Here is a 27,891-nt window from a genome sequence, read left to right on the forward strand (position 1 = left end):
ATATATATATTTCAATTGGCTATGTCTTAGGAATCTCCAAGCAATCTAGAGGAATCTAGGATCTGCTAATGAACGTTTCTTTTCTTTCCTCAAGAAGTCAGGCGCACATTTTCTACTGTGGTAGAGTTTAGTAACTTCCAGATTGAATAGCACAAGATAACAGCAGTCTCTCCTGGTTCTCCTAATTAGTGGCCTGTTTCTTAATCGTTGCCTGAATTCCCTCTTCTCACTCATCCCCTGCATTTAGTCATCACTCCCTTGATGAGTTGCGAAGAGCAGCCGATTTCCGTTGCTTGAGGTGTGATTATTAGCAGCTCCAGGGAGAGATGGGTTGGGGGAGGTTGGTTCAGAGAGAAATCAGGAAGCAACTGAGATGTAGACTAAGAAATACCTTCTCTCAGTGTCCCTGTTACTAAAACTAATAACTATTAACTGTCAAAGGTAAAATCCCGAAATGACTTAAATTGCTACATAAATACTGCTGGTAATTACCATTTAGTCATTCTCTTGACCTTTTGCAGTGAGTATGTGATGAACACTGCCTCTGCTCAGTTTCAGTTAAAAAAAAAAGATAGCACAGTTCCAAAACTCTAATTTATTATAAAGAATCTAGTCTTGCCCCCACATTTTAAAAATAAGGAAACTAACCCAAAAAAGTTAAGTGACTGAGGCATTTAAAATATGAAGAATGAACACCATAACCTCTGAGGTCAGAAGGCCAGGGCTAGAACCCTGGATCTAGCACTAACTAGCCAGGCGATTCTGGGTAAATTGGTTAACCTTGACAGGCCTCAGTTTCCCCATTTGTAAAATGGGAATGATACTGCTATAACTCATAGGGTTGCTGTGATGATTAAATGATTACAATGAGTCCCTGGTACATACTACATGCTCAATAAATGATCATTATTATTTTCTAAGTTCACAAAGTCAAGCAGGTCAAAATAAAATTTTCCAGGCATTTATCTTTTTATCCTTCCTAACTTACGTATCTCATTTTTAAAGTTATAGCAATTTAATAATGAGTGCTTTTTATAACTTTGAATTACACTAATAAAATTTTCTCTCTTCCCCAGGGCTAAGAGAAACATATGCAAGTGTATTTCAAACTAATAAAAATGCAATAATTTCATAAACAACTGTCACCCTACTTTCTGCCAGTCCTTCAGTCTAGTTTACATATTTAAAGGAAATTTTCCACTATATTTCTAGATTAATACCTCACTCATTAGGGGATCTGGCAACTGGTGCTTCTCAGCACACTTTTTCACCATTATCTATTTTTCCAACCTGGCAATGAGCAGAAGGGAACAATTATCATGAGATAACATCTCTTCCAGTCAGACAGGCTCTTAATGATGGTAAATGAAGCCAGAACCAGCCCTGTATCCTGAGGCTACTAAAGGGAAGAGCCAGACTTCCACAGCTGGTACGGAAGTGGCACCCGTGCTGTGTCACCTACAGGGAAACATCACACAGGCAGGTAAATGGTTCTGTCTGAAATCCTGTCCCATTGTCTGCCTTGAGAGTCAGCATTTCATGGTGCAGCAGGAGATGGAATCAGGTGTAACACTGAAGACGGCGCTAGCAGAGGTCGGTTCTGGGAAAGGCACACTTAACCTAAAGTGAAAAGCAAATCATTTCACCAATCCAATATGCAAAAGTGGTAGTTTAATCAATTTACACTTCTGTAGTAAATCCCTCTCTGTTGAGTATTTTGCTTTATTTTTCCATTAAAAGAATTACAAGGTGGCCAGGCGTGGTGGCTCACGCCGGTAATCCCAGCACTTTGGGAGCTTGAGGCAGGCAGATCACCTGAGGTCGGGAGTTTGAGACCAGCCTGGCCAACATGTTGAAACCCCATCTCTACTAAAAATTAAAAAAAATTAGCTGGGTGTGGTGGCACATGCCTGTAATCCCAGCTACTCAGGCGGCTGAGGCAGGAGAATAGGTTGAACCCAGGAAGTGGGGGTTGTGGTGAGCCGAGATCATCCCACTGCACTCCAGCCTGGATGATAGAGCGAGACTCCATCTCAAAAAAAAAAAAAAAAAAATCCAAGCCTTATTTGTTTATGGTGCTATTTTAATTTTTTAATTTTAGCAGTGCTTTCATTTTAAACAACTGAATACATTATCATAAACGCTTAATGGTTGTGCAAATAATTTGCACTCACTTTAAACCAACACAACTACCAATGGAAGCTCAAAATATAAACAGAACAAATCGTTAATTCTCAGTTCTCTCCTTTGCCTGCTGCCTCAGGGAGGCCTACTCTGAGCTCAACAAAGGCTCATGTTTAAGGCACCAGCAAAGCAGGAGCACCCAATCAATGAGAAAATAAAACATAATTTTTACTTAATATTTCTAAAGATATACTGAAGTCATCATTATGGGGAAAATGTACAGTGTTGGATTTCGTTACTTATTTTATTGTTGTTTCTCATTTTAACTAGAGGTAGGGTGTGGGCACCATGCATGAAGTTCCCAAAGAGCTAACGTGGCTGTGGCCCAGCTTTGGTCTGCTTTTCCCAAGAGCTCTAGTTTATTACACCCTGAGAGCATATTTAAAATATGTAACAACAATACAGGGTGCACAATGATCCATCGGAATGAATGCTGGCCCTAACACCAGTATGCCAGTGAGTCCTAGCTGAACATCAGCTCAGGGTCACCCAAGTACCCACAGGGAGAGAAGGAGAGGGGAGGCTGAGGTTTTGCTGTTGTTATGCAACCATCGTGTCTAACTATATTAGCATCCAGCTCTCATTTCTCCATGTTGTCCGAGAATTAATAATTTTTTTGAAATCTTGCTAAAACCTATATATGCTATAACCAATGCATCATTACTGGTTGCCAGATAAAAAAGAACATTAGTTAGTCGTTTAAAAAAATCCCTTGGCACCGGGAGCGGCAGCTCATGCCTGTAATCCCAGCACTTTGGGAGGCCGAAGCAGGTGGATCACAAGGTCAGGAGATCAAGACCATCCTGGCTAATATGGCGAAATTCCATCTGTACTAAAAATACAAAAAATTAGCCAGGTGTGGTGGCACGCACCTGTAGTCCCAGCTACTCGGGAGGCTGAGGCAGGAGAATCACTTGAACCCAGGAGGCGGAGGTTGCAGTGAGCCAAGATTGCATCACTGCACTCCAGCCTGGGCAACAGAGCGAGACTCCATCTCAAAATAAATAAATAAATAAATATCTTGGCTGGACGCAGTGGCTCACGCCTGTAATCTCAGCACTTTGGGAGGCTGAGGTGGGTGGATCATGAGGTCAGGAATTCAAGACAGTGCAGCCAAGATGGTGAAACTCCGTCTCTACTAAAAATACAAAAATTAGCTGGGCGTGGTGGTGCATGCCCGTAATCCCAGCTACTTGGGAGGCTGAGGCAGAGAACTGCTTGAACCCAGGAGGTGGAGGTTGCGGTGAGCTGAGATCACACCACTGCACTCCAGCCTGGGTGACAGAGCAAGAGTCTGTCAAAAAAAAGAAGAAAAGAAAGAAAAAATCTCTTAACTCCACAAAGTAATTTTTTGCTCTTTGTTCCCATCTTCCTGATTCCTCTAGTATTTCCTCTCCCTAGAAGCAACACAGTGTTCAAGAGAAGGCATAATCATGTTGTAGCAGATTACATTTCCCTTGCTAAACACTTGGTAACTGAAAAAAGAAAAAGAAAATATTTCTGTTTTTGTAATCTAGTAAACAAATATTAAATGGTTCCTAACCAAAAACCTGATTCTGGCAACATGACTCCTGAGCAGTAAGCAAGCTAGGGAACAACAGCTGGTTATCACTTACCTATGCAGGTCTTAGCAGAATTCAGGCCCCTCCCATAGTTAGCCTTGTTTATGCCCAGGAATAGCAAGGGCAGTCAGCCCGTGAGGTTCGAAGCAAGATGGAGTCAGGTATGATTCAAGCCCCGGCCCCAGACCCCAGAGCCACCAAGATGTTGATGCCTAAGAAGAACCAGATTGCCATTTATAAACTCCTTTTTAAGGAGGGAGTCATGGTGGCCAAGAAGGATGTCCCCCATGCCTAAGCACCGGGAGCTGGCAGACAAGAATGTGCCCAACCTTCAGGTCATGAAGGCCACGCAGTCTCTCAAGTCCCGAGACTGTGTGAAGGAACAGTTTGCATGGAGACACTTCTACTGGTACCTTACCAATGAGGGTATCCAGTATCTCTGTGATTACCTTCATCTGACCCTGGAGACTGTGCCTGCCACTGTGCGCCGCAGCCGTCCAGAGACTGGCAGGCCTCGGCCTAAAGGTCTGGAGACTGAGCAACCTGCAAGACTCACAAGAGGGGAAGCCAACAGAGATATGTGCAGACATAGTGCTGTGCCTCCTGGTGCCAACAAGAAAGTAGAGGCTGGGGCTGGGTCAGCAACTGAATTCCAGTTTAGAGGAGGATTTGGTTGTGAACATGGTCAGCCACCTCAGTAAAACTGGAGAGGATTATTTCGCATTGAATAAACTTACAGCCAAAAAAACTTAAAAAAAAATGAACAAACAAAAAAAACACTGATTCTTACAGCTCTTGAAGGAAGTGATGAACCAATTCAGTTAGCAAGGTATAGAATTATACCTTTGATCACAGACCTGACCTAGTGCCCACTGTTTTTAAACGTTTTTCTAAATTGCCTTTGCAAAAAACTATGACAGTGAAAGAAATCTGACATACCTGACTCCATCTTGCTTCGAACAGCCCTTCCTCATTCCTGGGCATAGACAAAGCTAACTATGGGAGGGGCCTGAGTACCTGCATAGGTAAGTGATAAACAGCTATTGTTCCCTAGCTTGCTTACTGCTCAGAAGTCATGTTGCCAGAAGTTAAAAGATTTATAACTTCTCTAATTGTTTTTATAGATAACATCACGATTGTAAAACCTAAGATTGGTCTTTGAGATATGTTTCAGATTTTTTGCATTCTGGTGAACCAACTACCACCTCAGGGACCTGACTCATCTCAAGGAACTGACTCAATTAGTACTGTAACCCCCACCCAGAAACTGACTCAGAGCATGAAGACAGTTTTCGACACTCCTATGAGTTCATCTACAACCAATCAGCAGCATTCATTCCCTAGCCTCTTGACCACCAAATTGTCCTTTAAAAACGCTAGCCTCCAAGCTCTCAGAGAGGCAGATATGAGAAATGTCTCCTGTCCTCCTGCTCGGCTGCCTTGTGATAACTAAACTCATTCCCTATTTCAACACCACCGTCTCAGTGTTTTGGCTTTATCTGTGTAGCAGGCAAGAAGAACCCACTGGAGTGTAACATTTTCATTTATCAGAGATTAAAAAGTTGCAAGAAATCTGTGAACTGGTAACTCACAGCATCCCTTAATAATCCATTACCAATGCTCCTGGACTTTCAATGGAGTTATATCCTGTTAAGTTGAAAAGATCATAAGTGAAATATGCATGTAATATACCTAACCTACAGGACATTCATTATAGCTTAGCCTAGTCTACTTTAAAGGAGCTCAGAACACTTACATTAGCCTACAGGTGGGCAAAATCATGTGATCTCATGGCTGACTGCAAGTTTTGGAGAGTATTACACCACATATTGCTAGCTTAGAAAAATATCAAAATTCAAAATTTGAAGTACAGTTTCTACTGAATGCTTATTGCTTTTGCACCATTGAACCCCCAAAAATCTTAAGGTGAAGTCAGGGACCATCTGTAGTTAAAAATCTCTATATCCATAGGATGTGGTATGTCTCACAAGTTTCAGGAAAGTGAAGGTGCCAGGCCATGTGTCTCAGGGTAGCCGAAGTGAAAAGTCACTTGAGGCAGATCTTCTGGGTTCAGGGATGAGTCAACACAGTGGCCTCACACAGTTACGTAAATGGAATGCGCCAGTACCACCAACAAGGGTAGAATGGGGAATACCACCTTTCTGTGAACAGAGGATGGTCACCCCTCTCAACGCTCTTTGGTAGACAGAGCAGGTCACTGGGGAGAAGGTAGATATACTTGCATGTGGATAGGAGACACCTCCAGGAGCCCTTTTCTCCTGGCATTCAATTTAGACTCTCTGATGGGCCAGGATTCTTCTGAGAGGAAAGCAAATTTAGGGTCTGAAGGGATTAACAGCCCACCAAAGTAGTATTCCGAATTTAAGCAGAACCTCTGAGAAATTCAGCCACCATTGGACCCCCTCCAAGGCTGTTTGCTATTTGGGAGAAGCCAGCGCCTTGGCACCAGGAAGCACAAAATCAGTTGCCACAAGCATCAAAAAGCACAACAGGGCCTGCTATACTTTCCCACTGAAGCTCTGCACTACTCTTATTTGTTAAATTGGTATATAAATTTACCTGTCTGTGTAGCACTCATCAAAGAGTACTTCAGCATATGGAAATCAACCTTGTCTTTTCTCCTTTTAGTCTGTCTATTGACAGTTAATGCACAGCCCCCATCCCTCAGACCATGCAACCCTAAGAAGAAAAGTTTTCTTCCCAAGGCAATTCCCAAAGATGGGAGGAGGAGTCAGAAGTACAACCCAAGTTCAGAAATAAAATCTGGAGGTCCCTATGGATGGGTTGGTCCAGCTGATGGCATGGCTGCCACTGAAGCTTCTACGGTCCCAGCCATGCTGGGATGGGGACTCTGCCCTGGGACAGCAGCTGAGCTTGGGAGTGAACTGAAGAGCTGTAGCCTCAGAAGGCCAGTGCTGGGGTACTGTGTGGCCTGTACAAGAATCTAGACCAGATAAAGCTCCCCATTCTCTCTCTTCCTGGCATCCTGAAGCAGATCTGAAACCTGCACCAGGAAAACCACAGAAGTTTGTAGAGAGAGGTAGAACTGAGGAGAAGAGTATTAACTGACTGTCCACCTAATGCATGCAAAAGAATGTCCAGAAAACTGACACGAAAATAGAAAGAGGGGTTACCAAATTTGGACTCTGATAAACACAAATCTACAAATCTCCCTCCAGAAAAAGAGGGAGATAAAAGGAACAAATATCATTTTAAAAATTCCTACTGCCATGGTATAAATGAAAAAAAAACACTAATATTTACAGATGGTCTTCTATGTAAATGAACTTTAATTTGCTATATTCTTGACTCTGTGCCCCATGATCTACTTCTCCTTCAACATTTCCCCTTTCAGAAAATGGTACCTCTGTTCAAACAATTTGAAAATCATTCCTGATCTTTTTTTTTCATCTTAAACATTCACATTCAAAACTAACAGATCCGACCTTGTGAGTATCTCTTCCAAACCTATCTTCTCTTTTCACCTCTACTGCCACTGTCACTTTTGCTTGGACCCCTGCAGTAGCCTCCTAACTGGTCCTTTGCATTCACTTGCTCTTCCTTCCACTTCCAATTCCATACACTCCAGAGAACTGTAAAATATCTTATTACTTCCCTGCTCAGAATCCTTCAGTGGATCCCCATTGCTCCTAGAATTCTTAACAGGACTTTATCTTGCATCACATTCTCCTTTTTTTTTTTTTTAGACGGAGTCTAGCTCTGTCGCCCAGGCTGGAGTGCAGTGGCGTGTCCTCAGCTCACTGCAAGCTCTGCCTCCCGCGTTCATGCCATTCTCTTGCCTCCGCCTCCCAAGTAGCTGGGACTACAGGCGCCTACCACCACTCCTGGCTAATTTTTTTGTATTTTCAGTAGAGACGGGGTTTCACCATGTTAGCCAGGCTCCAGACCTCGTGATCCACCCACCTCGGCCTCCCAAAGTGCTGGGATTAACAGGTGTGAGCCACCACGCCCGGCCTCATCATATTGTTCTTCACTACTTTTCAGCCACTAAGATCTTCCTTGAAGGGGTCAGGCTCTAGACTACCTCATTCTCCACTCGGGAAGCTCTTCTCCTGGTAAAATGAAGCTCATCTACTGATCTTGCTTTAAATTTCATCTTCTCAAAGAGGCCTTCCATGCCTCACACCATTCCACCTTCCCAATTCTATACTTCTTCTTGTCAATAAAAGCTTATTGTTTTTCTTCATAGAACTGGTCATAATCTATAACTTGTGATCTGAGAGATCAAAACAGATACCCCTTTATCAATTAAGATGGACTCTAAGGTTAAGAAAAGAAAGATTTTTATGTATTGAGGTGTCGGGACCCAGCTGGCATGGCAAACTTCCAAATTCCTATGGCTCTAAACTTCTAAACAATAGGAGATATCAGACTCCTCCTAAATCTGATTTACAACCCAGGCCACCGCTACTCTGATTGGACAGAGGACGGGCCTCACAAACATTCTTTTTGGATAAGGTACTGCAGACCTTAGGCCAGTTTCAGCAGCTTATAGAGGATACACACAAACTGTCTTTGTGTCCTATAGTTCACCTATGGATGTAAAGAGCCTTTTCCACCTCGTTTTAATTCTAAAACTATGCCCCAAAGTGAATGTGGGATGTATGTTGCATATATGTTTACCCATTGTGCATGCACTTGGATCCTCTCATAAATATGCACAGGTTTTCCCCCAAACCTGCTGAATATGCGTGACTCTTGTGTAGCATGAATCCTGTGAGGCATAAAATCCAAGCTGTCCTTCCCCTCTTCCAAGATAGAGTACCTTCAGTCCATGTACAGACTTCCTCTTCCTGGCTTGCAAACCCATATTACTAATAAAGCTCTCCTTTCTACTATTTAGCCATCCTGGTGGCTTTTTGAATGACAGACAATATGATAATTTGTATGCTTATTCTTTTGTGTCTTCCTATTCCAACACACTATACACACCATGCAGAAAGAGCACATGTTGGTTTTATCACTGACACCCATTTCCCAGTATAGTACCTGGCTACATAGGGGATGGACAATTATTTGCTGAATGCTACTGAAAGGAGGTATTTTCATATCCATTTTACCCAGGATAGGATGACCATACGACCCAGTTTGCTTGACATAGCCTTTGTTTACATGTGTTGCCCTGGCATAATGACTGATGATGTCTCAATGTTACTTTCCGAAGCTGATAGTCAGAAAGACTGAATACAATCCATTCTCACTATTAGAAGTAGTTGTGTTCTATAAAGTCACCACAAACACTGAATTTGCCAACACTAAATGATCGCTCCTGAAGGAAAATACAGAGTTAGGTCCCTCTGAGAGTAATGTCACAACATCGTTTTCAACAAATCAATGTGCAACTTTATTTTATGTGTGTTTCTATTTAAAGACACTTTCTTTGATACATATTATTGAGTTATTAACTTTGAACCCATGGACAACAGCACTGTAACTCATGCCTGAACGAAGCTCATCTAACACTCATATTTCCTCCATAAGGCACATACAGCCTTCTTGTGCTTAGGAACATTAGATAGCACGCCAGTACCACCCTTAGGGCCATTTTAAAAAGCTAAATCACCAACAGAAAGCACAAAAATGTGAAAAACATGGCATTAAATAGACCACAAAAAGAGTACTTGTTTACAGTATGAGAAATGAAACAAGAAGACAGGGCTAGAAACATGCCCATCAGGCGACTCAAATTTTTCATTGCTCTGCTCATCCACAAAGGACCACAAAAGTGCCTTAAGCACTGATTTGGGGGTTACAAATAGATACTAGCAAGTAACTGGATTCTCAAATACGGAATCTGCCAATAGCACAGATAGCTTGTCTAAGATTACCCAGCTGCTGTAGAGTGAGAACTGATCCCAGATAATGTCCAACTTCACAGTCCGTGTCATTCATAAGACAACTATTACTAAGAAAAGAACCAACCTTTCTCAGAGTACCATTTCTCTAATCTGGGTGACCATAATTATTTAAACCCCCTAGATTACTGGTTTACTAAAGTTCCAGTACCAAAGGCAGAGTTTGAGAAGCAGAACTTCATGAAGTGGACTTAATTCTCTACGAAAGTAGTCAGTAATCTACAACCCTGCACTAATGAAGAGTGAAACCACTGGGAACTGGCTACTACCTCTTAAGTGACAATTCACAAGGCAATCCCAGAGTACTTACAATAACAATGGGTGGTTTCATGATGGAATGTAGACCATAAGATTAACATAAATGTAAACTTATGGAAAAATAAAAATTTTCAGAGTTAAAGCTTGAACCATCCACAAACCAATGTCGAGGGAAATTTATCTCTAGAACATGAGAAATCCAGTGTCCACACCTCTTCCCAGTCCATAGGGATGGAGAGAGTCTTCAACAGGGTTCCAGGATTGACCACTCCCATCATTCCAAAAATCCTTTCTATGGTGAATTTCTCACTTCTTAGTAAAATTTCATTTCCTCTTCTAAAACACACTCAATAACAAGGGTTAGGATCCCTCTGCAAGTTTATGAACAACGGGAATAAGATATTTTAAATTATACATTTTCAAGTTGACTCCTAAGGAGCCAAAAAGAAAAAGAAAAAAAAATTATACAGTAGTTTTCTTTAAGAATTCAGCAATCTATACATTAGAAAAATACTTCCTACTGGTCCATTTCATTCTAACTCGCTCTTCTGGTATGTCAAGACTCTCTGGATAAAAGATAATTTTGAAATATTTTAGCTATTTTATATACATTTAAGGCAATCTCAGAAACACTTGCCTTACCTTTAAAAAGGAAAAGTTTCCTTCCTACTACTTAGAAACCACTAGGATAGAGGGTGTTCTGCAATTTTGGAGAAAATAAAATGTTTTCTCCTAAGCCCAATTTAGAGTCGATCATTCAAAATAATTTCAGACGTACATAAACATTCCAAGATGAACGTAAAGTATGCCCTTCACCCATATTTCCCAAATAGTAACATTTTATCACAGTAACTTTATCTCGCTTTTTCTTGTATTATTTTTTTCTGAACTGTGAAGGGGTTCAGAGTATGCCATTCAAAAATACGCCACTTTGGCGTAAGAATTATTTTGAGCTGAAGGTAATTTTTTTAAAAGCAGAAACAGGACATGCTCTTGGCCCTCTCACTATCTGCCTGAAAGCAGAAGATAAATTCTTGTAAAGGTGTCCCCACCATCCCATACCAGGAAGGGGATAACAACCTTATCACCTGAGATGAGACTGCATCAGGATGGACCTGCACAAACAAACCTTACTAAATTAACCCTTATCTGCCATTAGTATTCCCCATGTATTTACTTTCCCACAGTCTGCCACCCTGGGAAGCCTAAAACCCTTTTCCTTTGTCTTATCACTTCTCTGCAAATTTATTTTTCTTTGTTAAGATACTAGATAAGCCCAAGTTCTAACCACTCCACAGAGATACTCATCACTGAGTTTCTCCCAGGTGTACGCATGCTGCATGTACTAATAAACTTCTGTTTGCTATCTCTTGTTAATCTGTCTTTTGTCAGTCTAATTTGCAGGGCCCCAGGCCCAGAACCTAGGAGGGTAGAGACAACAGAATAGTTCTCCTTCCCCTTCAACTGTATTATGAGTAAGTTGCAGATGTGATGCCACTTTCCCCCTCCATACTTCAATGTATATTTCTAAAGAACAAGAACATTCTTTTAGATAATCACAACACAATGATCAAAATCAGGAAATTAACACTGATACACACTATTATATAATCTACAGGCCCTCTTTAAATTTCACTAATTATCCCAATAATGTCCTTTATTATAAAAGAAAAATGAATTTGCTTCCCTGGACTAAAAGCCAATCCAAGATTGCTTAGGGCATTGAGTTTTTCTGTGTCTTTAATCTCCTTTAGTCTGGGATAGTTCTTCATTCTTTCTTTGCCTTTCATGACGCTGACATTTTTTAAGAGTACAGAAAAAATCAGAAAAGTTTATCTAACATCTCGCCTCACAATGAGAGTCAGGTTATGCATTTTTGGCAGACCTATCACAGGAGTGATGCTATATCAGAGGGCATATATAGTTGGTTTGTCCCATTAATAGAGACGTTAACTTTGACCACTTGGTTAAAATTGTTATCTTCCTGGTGAGTTAATGAAATTTTACTTGTCATTTATGTTACACGGCATTTGAGACAAAAATTTCAAAACGTTTCATAAATGAGCACACTTATATAAGTGTCTACTGCTTACATATTTTGTTACATTTTTGGAAATTTTATTTGGGGATTCATCTTTAAGTTCTGCCCATTTAATTATTCCTTTTATTATTGGGTATAATATTTCTAGCACATTTCCTTTTAATGTCGTAACTATGTTACGGGAAAAGAGTCTAATCATAGATTATTTTAGGCAACATTTAAAAGGATACACGTTTTAGGTAAAGTTTGAAATATACAGGGCTTTTTGTTGTTGTTGTTGTTGTTGTTTGAGATGGAGTCTGGCTCTGTTGCCCAGGCTGGAGTGCAGTGGCGCGATCTCGGCTCACTGCAAGCTCCGCATCCCCGGTTCATGCCATTCTCCTGCCTCAGCCTCCTGAGTGGCTGAGACAACAAGCGCCCGCCACCGCGCCCGGCTAATTTTTTGTATTTTTAGTAGAGACGGGGTTTCACCGTGTTAGCCAGGATGGTCTTGATCTCCTGACCTCGTGATCCACCCGCCTCGGCCTCCCAGAATGCTGGGATTACAGGCGTGAGCCACTGTGCCCGGCCGAAACATACAGGTTTTGATGGCTTCTATATTTTACTTATGGTATAGAATATGTTGCTTAGAGAGTCTATTGAATTCTATTTTAGTCATACCTATTTTGATAATACAGATTATTACCTCTTTTAGTAACACAGACTGAAAACAAATGACATGATTAAGATGATACTATGCACATGTAATTACCTGGACTCAAACAAGATTAATGAGGTGTTATAGATAGCAATAAAAAGTGCAAGCCATTAGAAAAGGCACAACATTTATAAACAGGAGTGAGCAAAATAATTAGATCGAAGAAAAATTAGAAGTTTCCAGTTTGTTTATTTGTCAGGCCAGGCGCGGTGGCTCACGCCTGTAATCCCAGCACTTTGGGAGGCCGAGGTGGGCGGATCACGAGGTCAGGAGATCAAGACCATCCTGGCTAACAAGGTGAAACCCCGTCTCTACTAAAAATACAAAAAATTAGCCAGGCGCGGTGGCGGGCGCCTGTAGTCCCAGCCACTCGGGAGACTGAGGCAGGAGAGTGGCGTGAACCCGGGAGGCGGAGCTTGCAGTGAGCCGAGATCGCGCCACTGCAGTCCGGCCTGGGCGAAAGAGCGAGACTCTGTCTCAAAAAAAAAAAAAAAAAAAAAAGAACTTTCCAATTTGTTTATTTGTCAAGGAAACAGTAAGTTCTAGATCTACTTGAGAGGTTGCCTCAGAAATCTGACCTCAACAAATTACTTCTTTCACTCTAATCTGCAATAAAACTAGCAACGGTTGTACACACAAAAAAAGACATGAGTAAAAATGCACACAAATTCGTTTGAGCTTGTGACCATGTTCAGGTAACACTGTAAATATCACATTTGAAAAGATGCAGAATTATTTGACAATATGCAAAAAGTATATATTCCATACTTTGCTTTGAAGTTCTAAGAATAGTAAACACTGTCTAGGAATTACTTTAAAGCCTCGCTGTAATATTTTACCTGCCACATATGCATAAACCTCTCCTAGCTGCTCCCTGGACAGCGCTGAAAAGTCCACCTGTAGCTGATCTCTCTGACTCTACTCTTGCCCACAGTAGTTGATGCTCTAGAATGATCCATTTGAGACCTAAGACAGGTCATGTGGCTGCCCTACTCAAAACCTTCGGAGGCACCCCATCACGTTTAGAAAAGCATTCCAAGCCCCAGCTATGGTCCATCTGCCTCTATGGTCTGTCTTCTGGCCCCTTTTCTGTTCCTCATTCCATCTCCCCTTCCCCTCCAGCCACACTGGCCCTGCTGTTCCCCAGCAGGCCAAGCACAGGGCTGTTCGGCTGCCCACAACATTTCCCGAACTGCCCTGTGGCTCACTCCCTTTCTTCACTCCGGTTTCCATTCAAATGTCACCTCCTTAGAGAAGTGTGATTTGGCTCCTATCTAAAATGGTGCTCTCTGTCCTTCCCACTCCACTCCCCTGTTTTATTTTCTTGATGGCACTTCTCAGGGTCTGAAATCATCTCAGACATTTGTTTGTTTATTTTCTGGATCCCTGAATAGAAAAGAAGCTTCATGCAAGCATGAGTATTTGGTTTCCCACTGTATCCCGTGTCTAGGAGAGGGTCTGGTAAATATTGACACCTAATAAGCATTTGTTGAGTGAACAGCTGAGCGAGCGCCTAGTTTCCCACATGGCAAAATGCATGCACACACACAAAATACGAAGGGGTGGCCAATCTGCCTTCACAGAGGCAGAACCGCCCCTAGGGCTTTTGAGGAACCGCCTGGAGAATTTTGGAAACTACCAGTGCCAGGCCCAGCTTCCGGAGATGCCAATTCCCCAGGAAGTCCTACTGTTACGTGCTCCACAGCTGACTGTGATCCAGGCAGGAGCCAGAAACTTCACCAAGATCTAGTCCCCTCCTCAACTGGAGAGCTCCAGGGCAGTCTTTCAGATGCTGTGTTAGTTGCCTGCCTTTTACCCAGAATGACTTCACCTTTAAGGAAGTGCCTGCAACCCACAGTGGTGCAAGCCACAGTGATTTCATGCCCAGCCCTGGAGCTGGTTCCTTGAGGAATCAGCATACTTCCTCAACAAATGTGTTTTCTTGGTGAAGAAACGGTGTGCAGCCAGAAAGTCGCCTTGGATTTGGAAGCCTATCGGATGTTGCAATTGTTTTGAGCAGGTAGCTGGGGAGGGAGGGCTGGAGGGAGGAATCAAGGACTAGGTTTGGAAAATGGGCAGAAGGTGACAGAGGTAGATGGTTCCTGCCTAGGGAGACCACGGAGAAAAGGGGGCGGGGGCTGGAGAGGGGGAGCCCAGGTCTCCAGTCTGTCTCCCCATAGTCCTTACAGCCCTGGACTCACTGCCCTTGTACAGAGCCTCCCACAGACCCTCACGACAGCCTTCCTAGGGAGTCGTTATTGTCCCTAAGTGTTAAATCGGGACGCCACAGGAGAGAGCAGCTAAACTACCTGCACCTGGTCCTGGTAGGTAAGTAGAGATCCAGGGTCCACACTCAGGTCAGGTTAGTAGAGATCCAGGGTCCACACTCAGGTCAGGTAAGTAAAGATTCAGGGTCCACACTCGTGTCAGGTAAGTAGAGATCCAGGGTCCACAGTCAGGTCGGGTAAGTAGAGATCCAGGGTCCAAACTTGTTCTTGGTTTCAACAAAGATCCTCCCATCCCCTGCCGAATTTTGGTTGGAGCCTCCTCCCCAAGCCCTTCCCTGCACACGGCCTGGTGTCTGCTTCCTTCAGTGGTTATTAGCCTTGCATGCACATTGTAATTGACTGAGAGTTTTTAATAAAATATTTGATCTTCACTCCCAGAGAGTCTCAATTAATTGGCCTGGAGCAAGGCCCAGGCAGTAGTTTCGTTTTGTTTTGTTTTGTTCCTGCTCTCCAGATGACTCTAATATATAGCAAGAGTAGAAACCTCTGTTCCAGGTCAATGGGAAGTAAGGGCAGGCCCCAGTGAAAACATCACAAATAGCATAAAGAATAAACCCACAGAAAAGAAAGAACCAGAGAGGCACTTGAGTATGCAGCTTCTAGCACAAAGGATATGTCCCTGGCCTATCCTGAAAAGAAGTCTGAGGTACTAAACTCAACCCAAGAGTGCCAATGGATTAGTTCCGAGTGCTGCCTTAACAAAGCATCACTAACTGTCTCACAGTCGTGGAGGCTAGAAGTTACAAGGCCAAGATGTCAACAGAGCCCTGCTCCCTCTGACAGCACTAGGGAAGCGTCTGTTTCAGGCCTCCCTCCTAGCTCCTGGTAGTTCCTTGGCTTACAGCAGCAACACTCCAATCTTCATGCCGTGTTCTTCTTGTGTGTGCTTCTATCTCTAAATGTCCCCTTTTTATAAGGACCAGTCATATTGGGTTAGGGGCCGACCCTACTCCAGTATGATCTCATCTTAGCTAATTGCATCTAAAACCACCCTATTTCCAAACAAGGAAACATTCTAAAGGCCTGGGTATTAGGACTCAAATATACCATTTTTGTAGGGGACACAATTCACTCCAGACAGGCATATAGAGCCAAACTTTGAGGCAGTGTTTTTCCCTAGCAGGCACTTAGGAACTTACTCCTGTGGGAAACCAGATGTCTGTTCCACTCGCTGTCCTGAAAAGTCATGATGTACTTTTGTATAGAAAAGGCTCAGAAAAATCCTTCAGGAAATCAAACTGTTTGCTTTATTTATCCTAGTGTCTCTCAAATTTATTCAACCATGGGACCCTTTATTTTACTTTGAGACAGGCCCTTACTCTGTTACCCAGGCTGAAGTGCAGTGGCACAATCACAGCTCACTGCAGCCTTGACCCCCTGGGCTCAATAGTTCCTCCCGCCTCAGCCTCCCAAGTAGCTGGGACTACAGGTACATGCCACCACGCCTGGCCAATTTTTACATTTTTTTGTAGAGATGGGATCTCCCTATGTTGCCTGCCCAAGCTGGTCTCTAACTCCTGGCCCCAAGCAATCCTCCAGCCTCAGCCTCCCAAAGTGCAAGGAACCCTTTAAACATCACCATCTAGTAACAATCTGTGGAATACACTTTGAGAAACAATGCCTTAAAAGTCAGAGTGCGAAATGAGCCATTATTATCCAGACAGATGAATGAAAGCCTCCTATGAGTGTGAAAGTGCCCACCACCAGAGGAGCAGACAACTCGATACAGAGACAACAGGTCTCCCCTTGAGTTAACATACACAAATACTAAGAACAAAACAAGACTTACCAAGACCAAAATACTGCATTTTTTATGTACAGTGTTGTAATAAGTAATCCTGACTTTTATTACACAATGTATGTAACTGATTTTTTTTTTTGGTAATATTATAATCATGTGCCACTACATTTCAAAGAATGACATTTCAGCTTTCTGGGAAGTTGTAACTGGGGAAAAGGAGTATTATAATTTGGAGCAGGGCACACTGGCTGGGAAAACCAAATGTCTTTCTGGATCCCCATACCATCTTGGAGAAAGATGCTGCAGTCACTCCATGATGCCAAGGCACATCATGTGCAAAAAAAAAACCACACACAAAAGACTGCCACCAGCTGGGCATGGCTCATGCCTATACTCCCAGTGCTTTGGGAGGCTGAGGCAGGAGGAGATCTCTTGAGCCCAGGAGATAGAGGTTACAGTGAACTGTGATTGTGCCATTTCCCTCCAGCCTGGGCAATAGAGAGAGACCCTGTCTTTAAAAAAGTTTTTAAAATAAAAATACCGCCGTCACCTGACCCACACAAAAGACGTTCTGCATGTCAACAAGAGCTTTGGAAGGGATAGCTTTAAGTAGCACACAAAATAATCCAATACACATTTTGGAAGTGCGGCTTCTAAAAACAAAACCACATAATTTCCATGTTTTTGAAGCAGAACTTCCTCAGACAATTCCCTGAACATGGGCACCATGGGCTATTTCAATACTGAAGTGCTTACATTTTTCCGGTTTCCTCCTTTGAGCAAACTAGGCTTTCTTTTTTAAACTTTAATTCAAGGAAAGAAATAACAATGCAACACCAAAGCACTACTTTCCACAGCAGCAAATTAGAGAGGGCTAATTTGTGGGCATGGCTGTGCCCTGTTATCTGTACCTTGTCACTTTAATTCAGCACAACCCAAACCCGGCAATTCCTTTCATTTTGACTTTTCCACAGAGCAGAATTTTAGCCTTCACGCTGGGTTTCAAAGAGTCCAAAATAAAACCAGCCCACATTAAGCAAAACAGCCACATAAAACCTCTCCTTTATGTATGGAAGAAAGGACTTTCCAAGTTCAAAAGGATTTTTTGTTAAGCAGTCTTGGTAATGTTTTTAAAAGTCTATTTTAAAAAGTTGAGCGTTTTTCCCTCCATTGTGTTGATGCGCATGTAGACGAGTATGTCTATTTCCTCTAGCGGAAGCAATGAAGTTGTCACCTGAAATGCGTACACTTCAGTCCACTGCTAAAACACCTCAGGCATGCGAGAGTCTCGAATCGTCCAGGTAGAAGACAAACCTTCCATCCTGCCACATTGTGGAGCATGAACAGGCAGGAATAATAGCTTGGTCACAGGTAGTAGGGAGACACAGGAGTCTCCAGACCCTGATATTCAGCTTTTGCTGAGAAATCCAGTTCTCCTTTAACCATAGGAAATAGGCTGTCAAGAGTTTAGGGGAACCAAATACTTCCACCTCTACCTAGGGGTATGCGTAAAGAATGAAGCACGGGCATCCCCCGAGATTCTTACTAATTCTCCAGCATGTGCAACCCTCATTAGGGAGAGCTGCTCTTTGAAACAAAAATTAATCACCGTAAGCAGAAAGGCATGCTTCCCACAGTCTCTCCCATGTTGCCCAACTTCCAAAATCTCATAGCCTTCCCTATCCCACGTCTTGAAATTCAGATTCTCTAGCGCTTTCATCCCCCGAGAAGTCACCCATGCTCTGGTTCCAGAAATCATTTGGTTAAAAGTCAAAAGAACAAGAAATGTCTGTGTATAGGCTATCACAGCAGCAAGTTGTAAAACTGCACCATAGACGTAAAAATGCAGACTTTTTAAAAACACAAACGGTAACTGGAATTTAGACCTGGTGCCTCCACCCTAAATCTGTATTTTGCAGCTGTCGCTATGAGCATAAAGTCAGCCCCTTAACTGAGCAGGAACCCGAGAAGCATTTCTTCACAGCTGTCAGGCTTGCGCCACTTGCATGGAGCATGAACGGTTTCACATGAAGCCCGCACTCACTGTGCAAGGGAAGGTCTCGCAGAGTGGAGGGTGGCAGAACTCCTCCCATCAAGTAGGAAATCTGACTGACAAAGACAGGTCAGTAGGGTGCCCCAAGGAGCACATTTCTTATTACACTCTGCCTTTTTTTTAAATTCTGACTCCCAGACGCACAGAGGCCCAGGGACAGAAAAAAAGCAAAAGCTACAGGTTCCTAAGCAGACTCAGGCCCTACCTGTTTTGAATAGCATGTGTTTCCAGTAATTCTATTTCTAATCCTTTTCATGGTCCCCATAGGTTAGGACTCATCACAATCCCTGACCCAGTAAAAAAATCAAACAGATGTCAAAGACTAATGTCAGAGTTCACATAGGGCTTATGGGTTTGTTTTGGTTTGTTTGCAAATGGAAACCAAGGCTCTGCTCTTTGAGACTTATAGGTGCTTACCACCCCCCAGCCCCCATGCTATTGTTTCTATCCACCAGGTGTTGAGGGCCATGAGCTTATCAGGAGTTTGCACTTTTAGATGAGAGGACAATCTGGTTATAGACAACTGCCAGGGCACACAGGTGGCCGGGGCAGGACACCAAATTGACCTGGTGACCCTGTAGACACTGTTTCCCCTCCCCAGCTGAATATGTGACAGAGGGAAGTGGTTCAATGTTCACATCAAGCCCAAATCAGGCATATTCTGGGAAAGTAGTCCCTTCCTTCCTTCCTTCCTTCCTTCCTTCCTTCCTTCCTTTCTCCTTTCCTCCCTCCCTCCCTCTCTCCCTCCCTCTTTCCCCCCACCGCTCTTTCTTTACTTCTTTCTTTCTTTTGTATTTCTGAGACAGCGTCTTGCTCTATTGTCCAGGCTGGAGCGTGGTGGCTCGATCTCAGCTCACTGCAACCTCCACCTCCCGGGCTCAAATGATTCTCCTGCCTCAGCCTCCTGAGTAGCTGGAATTACAGGTGCCCACCAACATGTCCGGCTAATTTTTGTATTTTTAGTAGAGACGGAGTTTCACCATGTTGCCCAGGCTGGTCTCGAACTCCTGACTTCAAGTGATCTGCCACCCCGGCCCCCCAAAGTGCTGGGATTACAGGCATGAGCCACCGCACCCAGCCCAGAAGTAGTTATTTATAAAGGCATTTGTGTGGAAGGCCTTATAATATTATGACAAAAGATAAAATATAAAATTACACTAAGTTGAGGACTCTTATGTTGGACCAGTGTAAGCCAGTCTATATATGTACTTCCTCTCTAAAAATTCTTTGAAGAAAACAGAGTTTATACCAGGAGGTGCACATGGCCTTCGTTACTCATGGAAGGACCCACACCTTCATGGTGGGTCTCTAGCCACTGAGCCATCCAGAGGCCCCAGCTCGGGGGTGACTTGCATGCCACATTCCTGATTTCAGGAACCTCTTCAGAAACAGCCTCTGCTACTCAAGAGCTTCAAGATTTGGGCAAGCCCCCATGTAACACTCACCAGGGAAGAGCTGGCTTGTATACAAGGAACCATTTGGGACCACAGGTTCCAGGGCTAAGTACCCAGAAGGCCTACAGGAGAAGTGGCCACCTGTGCAAGAAAGAGCAGCAAAGCCTGTAGGGAAGTGTGTGTCTCCCCCTAAGACAGCATTCAGTTGTAGAAAGAGAACTGTAATCTCCACACACATGCAATGGTCCTGCGTGGACTTTGCACCCAGAAATTGAAGAACTTGAGTTTCCAGCAGGGAGACACACTGTTCTCAAATGAGAAATATAGATATTCTGGCTAAATTTCGAAAGGAAGTCTGCAACCCGGGGAAGTTAAAGAACTCTAGAGATAATAAAATATTCCAGGATGGTAAACATTTTTTTTTAAAGTCTTTCCTTCCTCTGATGTGGCTCCAGACTTCGAAACAAAACAAAACAGAAAGAGGGAAGTTGCTACTCTAGAGGTCAGCATATCTCTAACTCAAGTTCCCACATGGCCAGTGGTCTCTGAGGCAGTACAGGGTAGCAAGGAGAAGCTCTAAGGAACCTGAATAAAGTGGCATATGCCTCTGACAGTTAACGTATAAAACCAACCCAGAAAGAATGAACACAAGATCCCAGATCTGCAAAGCCATTCGAGAGTCCATGGGGCTTTGCAGTTGGCAGAACTTGGTAACAACCTAGCTGAGGCCACTCGCATATCTAAAGCATGAGCACGTCAGTCAGAAGCAGAGGTGGCCAACCATGAAATCTGAGCAAATTGGCGCTGCCAGGCTACCCCAGCTCTATACAAGGGAGGGCAGCCCCACTCTAGTCTCTCTCTTCCACATCTGCTGCCAGGTGTGAGGCCTCCCTACAGAATGGAGAGATGGGGCTGTCCTGACTCTGGAGGCCCCTGGACTTTCTGATCACACTGGCTAGCTCTTCTCACTGTGATTCTATGTTTACCAAATGCTCTCCTGATTACGACTCCTTCCCTTGACATCTGCCTACAGGGAGGAAATCTGCCAGTCTGAGCACCAGTGGTCTTGATGATATTTCCTACAGTAAATCATCAGATTGGCCTCTGGCTCCCCAGTCACTAAAAATCTGCTAATTGCATCTGCCCTGGGAGGTAACTGTGCTCCCCTGGAGCCTGCTGTCTTCTGAGCCTGTTTGCACTTAAGGCCACCTCCTGAGGGTTGCTGAGAAAGGATGCAGGTTTTCTCTTGGTTGTGCCCCTTGGCTTCACCACCTCCCCACCCCCAACTCATTCCAAGGTCTACCAAGACCACTTCTGCACACATTTCCATCAGGACATAATACGAAACATCTTTCCTGGGCAACTTGTCCACAAGGAAAAGTCTAAGCTTGTTCATTAATTTTTATTCTTTCTTAAAAATTTTTATTTTGAAGCAATCTCCAATTCACAAAAAATTGCAGATATAATATAAATAAATTTCATTCTTCCTGAACCACTTGAGAGTAACTTGCCAACCCAGTGGCTCACCACCCACTAATACCTTAGTGAAGATTGCCAACAAACAATGGCATTCTCCTATATAACCACCACACAAGCATTCAAATCAGAAAATTAACATTTAATACACATTCTATTTGCTCTTGTGACCTCGTTCAAATTTCACCAAATGTCCTGATAATGTACTTTATAGCAAATTATTTCACCAAATGTCCCAATAATAGTACTTAATAGTACATTATTTAAAAAAAAATCCAATTCAGAATCACACATTGCTTTAAGGTGTTGTGTCTCTTCAGTCTCTTCATTCTAAAGTGCTTCCCTCAGTTTTCCTCTGCCCTTGACCGTTTTGAAGACTATAGACTGGTTATTTTGTTCCTCAATTTGGGTTTGTCTGGTGCTGCTACTGATTCGATTCAGGTTATGCATTTTTGGTGGAAATATCACAGAAAAGTGAAGCTGCAGCCTTTCCCTTGCCTGCTATCAAGCGGTGCCTGGTTTTGGTTTATCCAAAAACCAAAATCACTGTTCATTTGTTCCTCAGCTTGCTTTTTTATGCTCAGATCCCCACAAGCCCATAAAGATTGGCCTACCTACTCCAAGGAGAGGCTGAACTAGAAGCGCCTTGGGCATATCTTGATCTGTATCTTCTCTGCCTTGTATGGTATAAGTGCTCCCTGCTCTGCCCCCTAGATGGGATAAATAGGTGGAAAGGAGAGATGATATGGTTTGTGGACAAATAGCAGAATACTTTAAGTCCTACTCACACAATTTTTCCATAGCTAAGTAGAGGTAAGCTGCCTTAACTTTTTGATGCAAGAAATAACCCCCTTTTTACTCATTCATTCATTCATGCCACTTATATTTTTGGGGAGCCTCTCCCTGTTAGGCCCAGGGACACTAATATAATGTTGGACAATACCCTGCCCCAAAGGAGAGAATGGTCTCTCACAGAATACTCTTACTAGAAAGCTACAGGACAGCAGTGAGAAGGAGATGCCTGACCAGGTGGAGGGGGAAGCAGTCCAGCACCAAGGAGCAGCTCAACATAGTCTGGCATGTTCAGAAACCTGGAAGAAGCTGTAAATAGGACCTCAGTCAGACTGTGAGCTAAGTTGAGTGACAGGTGGGAGGAGACTAGAGAACGAGGAGACAGGAGCTGGATCAGACAGGCCTCAGACGGTCAGCAAGAGCCTACACCTGGGCTGATAAGAAACAGGAATCTCTGAAGGGTTGGAAGCCAAGTGCCAAGATCATGAAGACATTCTTACAACAACCTAAGGAACCCATCTGCAGAAGGAGAATAATTGGGGAACAGAAGGGAAGCAAGGTGCATAAGAATATACATGAGGAGACAATGGAAGCGTCTTCCAGAGCAGAGAGGCTGATGAGGGTTCATCTAGGGCAGGAACAGTGTGGAGGAAACAGAGACCAGATTCCACAGAAACACCAGATCTGCAGAATTTTGCATCAATGTGAGAAGTGAAGGGCTGAGAGTTATCAGGAGGGCCTGGGGGGCTTCTGGGTTAAGTGCATGGCAATGGGGGTGGCTTTGATCAGGATGTAGATGAGAAGAGTAGGTGTTGGTAACTCAGCACCTCCAGACACGAGAACAATTTCCCAATATCTTAAACTTGAGACCCCAGCAAATTTTCATTTATCCTGATTACTGGAATGTTTCAAGGCCAAAGTTTGCAGTCATGGATGAATATCATGGAAGGCTGAGTATTTTAATTACATTTTAGTTCCCAGTGTTACCTCCTGCAGTAATTATCATAAGCATAGCTGGGAGTAGTTTTGCAGTACTAGAAAGAGAGAGAGAGAGAGCTGTGTTTTAAGAGTTGCTCATCCCAGGCTGGGTGTGGTGGCTCATGCCTGTAATCCCAGCACTATGGGAGGCCGAGGCAGGCAGATCACCTGAGGTCGGGAGTTTGAGACCAGCCTGACCAACATGGAGAAACCCCGTCTCTTCTAAAATAATACAAAATTAGCTGGGCGTAGTGGTGCATGCCTGTAATCCCGGCTACTCAGGAGGGTGAGGCAGGAGAATTGCTTGAACCCGGGAGGCGGAGGTTGCAGTGAGCCGAGAACACACCATTGCACTACAGCCTGGGCAACAAGAGTGAAACTCCATCTCAAAAAAAAAAAAAAAAAAGAGTTGTTCATCCTGCCTCTCTCAATGCCACCTACCATGTATTTATGCTTCCCTAATCACTACCAGTAATTCTAGAATTGGGGCAGCCCATCATTGACTTAATTTCATAGGACACACTTCATATATTTACTTTTAAGGAAAGTAAGTTATAACCAATTTTGTTTTCAGAACTTGATGAGATCCTTGAGAAAAAGTGAAAACACCCTGCAGTGATAAAAAGCTGAACTTAGAAACTGTACATTTACATGCTGGAAGATGAAAACCCAGGGTTTGGTTAGAGTCTAGAAGCAAATATGGCTCTTCTTCTCTCTCAACATCTTGTTTGTTTTGCTTTGTTAATGTAAAGCAAGCACCTCTGTTACTTCTTATTTTAAACCACTTCTCTATATACTCACTGTAAGCAAATATTCAGGGCTGAGGTAGGAGATAGGGACTTTCCAAGTAAAACTGTGTAGTGCTACAAGGAATAAAAACAAGTGCACAGACATATTGCACACTTTATTTTTGATTAACGGTGAGAAAAAATGCAATAGTGTCATAGTTTTTTGTAGGCAGTCTCAGCTTTTTCGCCTTTACTTATTTCTTCCTTTTATTGATCTACATTCTTTTGTGCACCTTATTGAGTCATCCTCAGCTGCACTTCATCATTGCAGTCCTTGGTGAGAATAACGTGGGTTTTCATGGTAACATCACAAAGTGTAATCAACAGTGGACCTTGATTCAGATAAACCTTTGCTCTTTTGGTGGCTCCAAATTACTAGCCATCCATCTTGTATCAGGCCACTTGAACACCTTTGAGTCTCCTTTCTTCCTAAGCACAGTAGACATAATGATAAGCTCACCTAAGAGGATTTACATGAAGATTAAATTGCATAAAGCAGCCTGGCACAGTGGCTGATGCCTGTAATCCCACTACTCTGGGAGGCCAAGATGGGAGGATTGCTTGAGTCCAGGAGTTCAAGACCCCTGGGCAACATAGCGAGACTCCGTCTCTACAAAACAAAACAAAAAAAGGCAAAAAAAATGTATAATGCATGTCAGAGCCATTAATATAGTCCCTGAAAGAAAAGAATGATAAAATAAGATTGCTGAAGTAGATAAAAAACCTAGGTAATGCTTTATAGGGCATTAAAATGGCAATTTGGGGGCTATCTTTTCTAACGGACAAGACTCATTCACACTGCTATCACACAGGAATCCTTTGCATCACTGTCCATTTTCTATAGGTATTCATTTACCCTTATGGATTGTAAAATATCCCAACCAACAGCAAACAGTAAATTAAAGAATAGCAGAGAAAGGCACCTACCCCTAGAGAATTGGATAATCTTGAGTGGGGACAATAATTCACTATGACATTGAAGGGACATACAGTTATACTTTTGCCTATTTGCCTATTTCCAAGTGTTAGATGCATATATTTTTCCTTTACACTACATCACAGGAGTTCAATAAGTGTCAGCCAGAAATTAGTGATTCTGAAATTACTATACATGAAATTCCATAGGACATTGGCAAAGGAGTAATAAGAGGACAACTGGTAGCATCAAGTGCTTGCACTAAGAAAAAGAAGAACATTAAATATGACCATATTATGTCATAAAGGACTACCTGTCTACCCGATAGCTGAACCCAAAGAGAGACCGAGGTAGACTGAAGATAGGAATTTTTCTCAGAAAGAAATAAACTGGCTGGAATATAGACAGCCACAGTCGTAAACTGTAATGAACAGGTTAGAATGTCTGCAAAATATATAGTCAACTGAACCTTATTTAATTTACTTATATATCAAGGCAAGGAACAACATAAGACCCACAAAAAACTTAAAAATACTTTTTTCATGACCTCTCAAATTAGACTTTGTTAATTTTATTTGTCATTTCCCTTTCTTCTCTTTTGAATAACAGCACTTAAAATATCTCATGCTCAAAAGAGAAATATTTAGTTCTCAAAGGTTTGACAGAAAATTGATAGAAGGCTCAAGCCCATCTTTGGACCAACTCTATGAGGAATACATAGGGTAAAGGTATGGGTCATAAAAGGCATCTGTAAGACAGTCCCATTGGGCAGCATCCATGCACAAAAGGCATTATGGACAGCATGCCTGTGAAGATGCAGCTGGACCCCTCAGATCTATTTGTCCGTGATTTCCCTTTGGGCAGCATCACCTCTGTGCACCTCAGTTTCCTCATCAAGATGGACAATACGATTCCTCAAAGATCTAGAACCAGAAATACCATTTGACCCAGCAACCCCATTACTGGGTATATACCCAAAGGAATATAAATCATTCTATTACAAAAATACACGCATGCATATGTTCACTGCAGCACTATTCACAATAGCAAAGACATGGAACCAACCCAAATGCCCATCAATGATAGGCTGGATAAAGAAAATGTAGTACATATACACCATGGAATACTATGCAGCCATAAGAAGGAATGAGATTATGTCCTTTGCAGGAACATGGATGGAGCTGGAAGCCATTATCCTCAGCAAACTAACACAGGAACAGAAAACCAAATACTGCATATTCTCACTTACAAGTGGGAGCTGAACAATGAGAACACATGGACACAGGGAGAAGAAAAACACACACAACAACATACCTGTCAGCAGGTGGGATATGGGGAAGGAGAGCATTAGGAAAAATAGCTAATGTATGCTGGGCTCAATACCCAGGTGACGGGTTGATAGGTGCAGCAAACCACCATGGCACACGTTTACCTATGTAACAAACCTGCACATCCTGCACATGTATCCCAGAACTTAAAATTAAAATTAAAATTTTAAAAAAGATGGCCAATAATACACATTTCATTATGACTGCTGTGAGAATTAAAAGAGCTCACAGAGCTCTAGCACAGAGCCTCCCTGACACATAACAGATGCTAGTAAAGATGTACTACCTTTTATTTTCCCTTCCTATCTTCAAAAACATCAAAGTTTCCTTCAAACAAAAACCCAATCCATATATTCATGGAAATGTAAACATTCAATTAATCATTGCATTGTCTTTCTTTTGAAGCCCTCTTCACTGCTCCATTCAAGAAAAAAGACAAGGCAACTCAGGGAGGAACCAGAAAGCGATGGATTCACTAACCTTGTTTATCTTTCTGCTTTGTTTCCAGGATTGTATTTACCTCCTGATGTTAGATTCCTGGACACTTGAAACAAAAGTCAACCTTTCTATGCAAGGAAACTAACTGGCTGAAGTTTCCTTCCCTAGGGAAATCACAAGAAAGAATGCGGGATGGGAGGACACCCCCTGCTCACGTGTACTGCTGCTGTCGTCTCATCCTAAGTTTTCTGCTGCACCAACACCCATTAATTCCTCTCAGAAAATGGAGAGAAGGATAACTTCAGCTGGGGCAGCACTTTGACCCTTCTGCTAGACTCAGCCCCCTGCTGGACTCATGAGCCAGGTCTGCATCTACAATGTGGGGCCCTCCTTCGCCCCCAAGAAGCACAGGAAGGCTTCTTTCAAGGCACCCTGTTCCTGCAGGCCAAACCCAGCTCCAAGAACATTATTACAGCTTAGTGCGGCATGGAGCAGTATCCCACATGTACTTTTATGTACCTGTACCAGCCCAACGAGCCAATGCCTGCCTGGTACCTGTCACTGAGCCCTCTGGTCAGATTCCACATCCTGCCTCTTGGGTGAATGGCGACCCTCACTCTCCTGCTGAGTCTCTGCCTTCCCATCCAGGAGCCACCTGGATCCAGAGGTACAGGGGTTCCAGGTTCTGGCTCCTCCTTGATCTGCCCCCTGCTGTGATGTCATAGCCTGCCCAGGCTCTGCCAGGAAATGCCCATGAGGGCTGGGACCACGTCCTTCATTCAACAAACTCGTGCAGAAGGGAGACAGAGCTGGGAGCAAATCTCTCCTGGGACTGGAGTGGAGGCAGTGGGTTCCTGGGCAATTTTGTTGCAGATCAATTTAAGTTTTAGGTTTTGTGTAAGGATTTTCTGCCAGTGAGTTCTTGCTGAAGGGACCACCAATTTTGCATTCTACCAGGGCCAGGGCATAAACTTACTCTCAGGAAGCCCTGGGCATAGCCACCTTGCACCAGGCACATGTTATTCCTCTACCTCAGTCTAACACGAGCCCAGCACACGCA

The 27,891-nt window shown here is 43.1% G+C and overlaps 1 protein-coding gene and 1 pseudogene across 15 annotated transcripts in view; one reads left to right on the plus strand and one right to left on the minus strand.

The window, feature by feature from the left end:
- Nucleotides 1–27,891, minus strand: part of ELMO1 (engulfment and cell motility 1) — a 592,158-nt gene that overhangs the window by 514,700 nt on the left and 49,567 nt on the right. For 4 of the 15 annotated variants that reach the window (XM_055347631.2, XM_063708468.1, XM_063708471.1 and 1 more), the window contains one exon: nt 22,206–22,301. The exons of the other annotated variants lie outside the window; for them this stretch is intronic. The gene's annotated coding sequence lies outside the window, so the exon portion shown is untranslated. The remainder of the gene's footprint in view (nt 1–22,205; nt 22,302–27,891) is intronic. 15 annotated transcript variants of the gene reach the window in all.
- On the plus strand, nt 3,949–4,469 carry LOC101138102 (small ribosomal subunit protein eS10-like; annotated as a pseudogene).

This window comes from Gorilla gorilla, chromosome 6, assembly GCF_029281585.2.
Source record: "Gorilla gorilla gorilla isolate KB3781 chromosome 6, NHGRI_mGorGor1-v2.1_pri, whole genome shotgun sequence".
Lineage (NCBI taxonomy): Eukaryota > Metazoa > Chordata > Mammalia > Primates > Hominidae > Gorilla > Gorilla gorilla.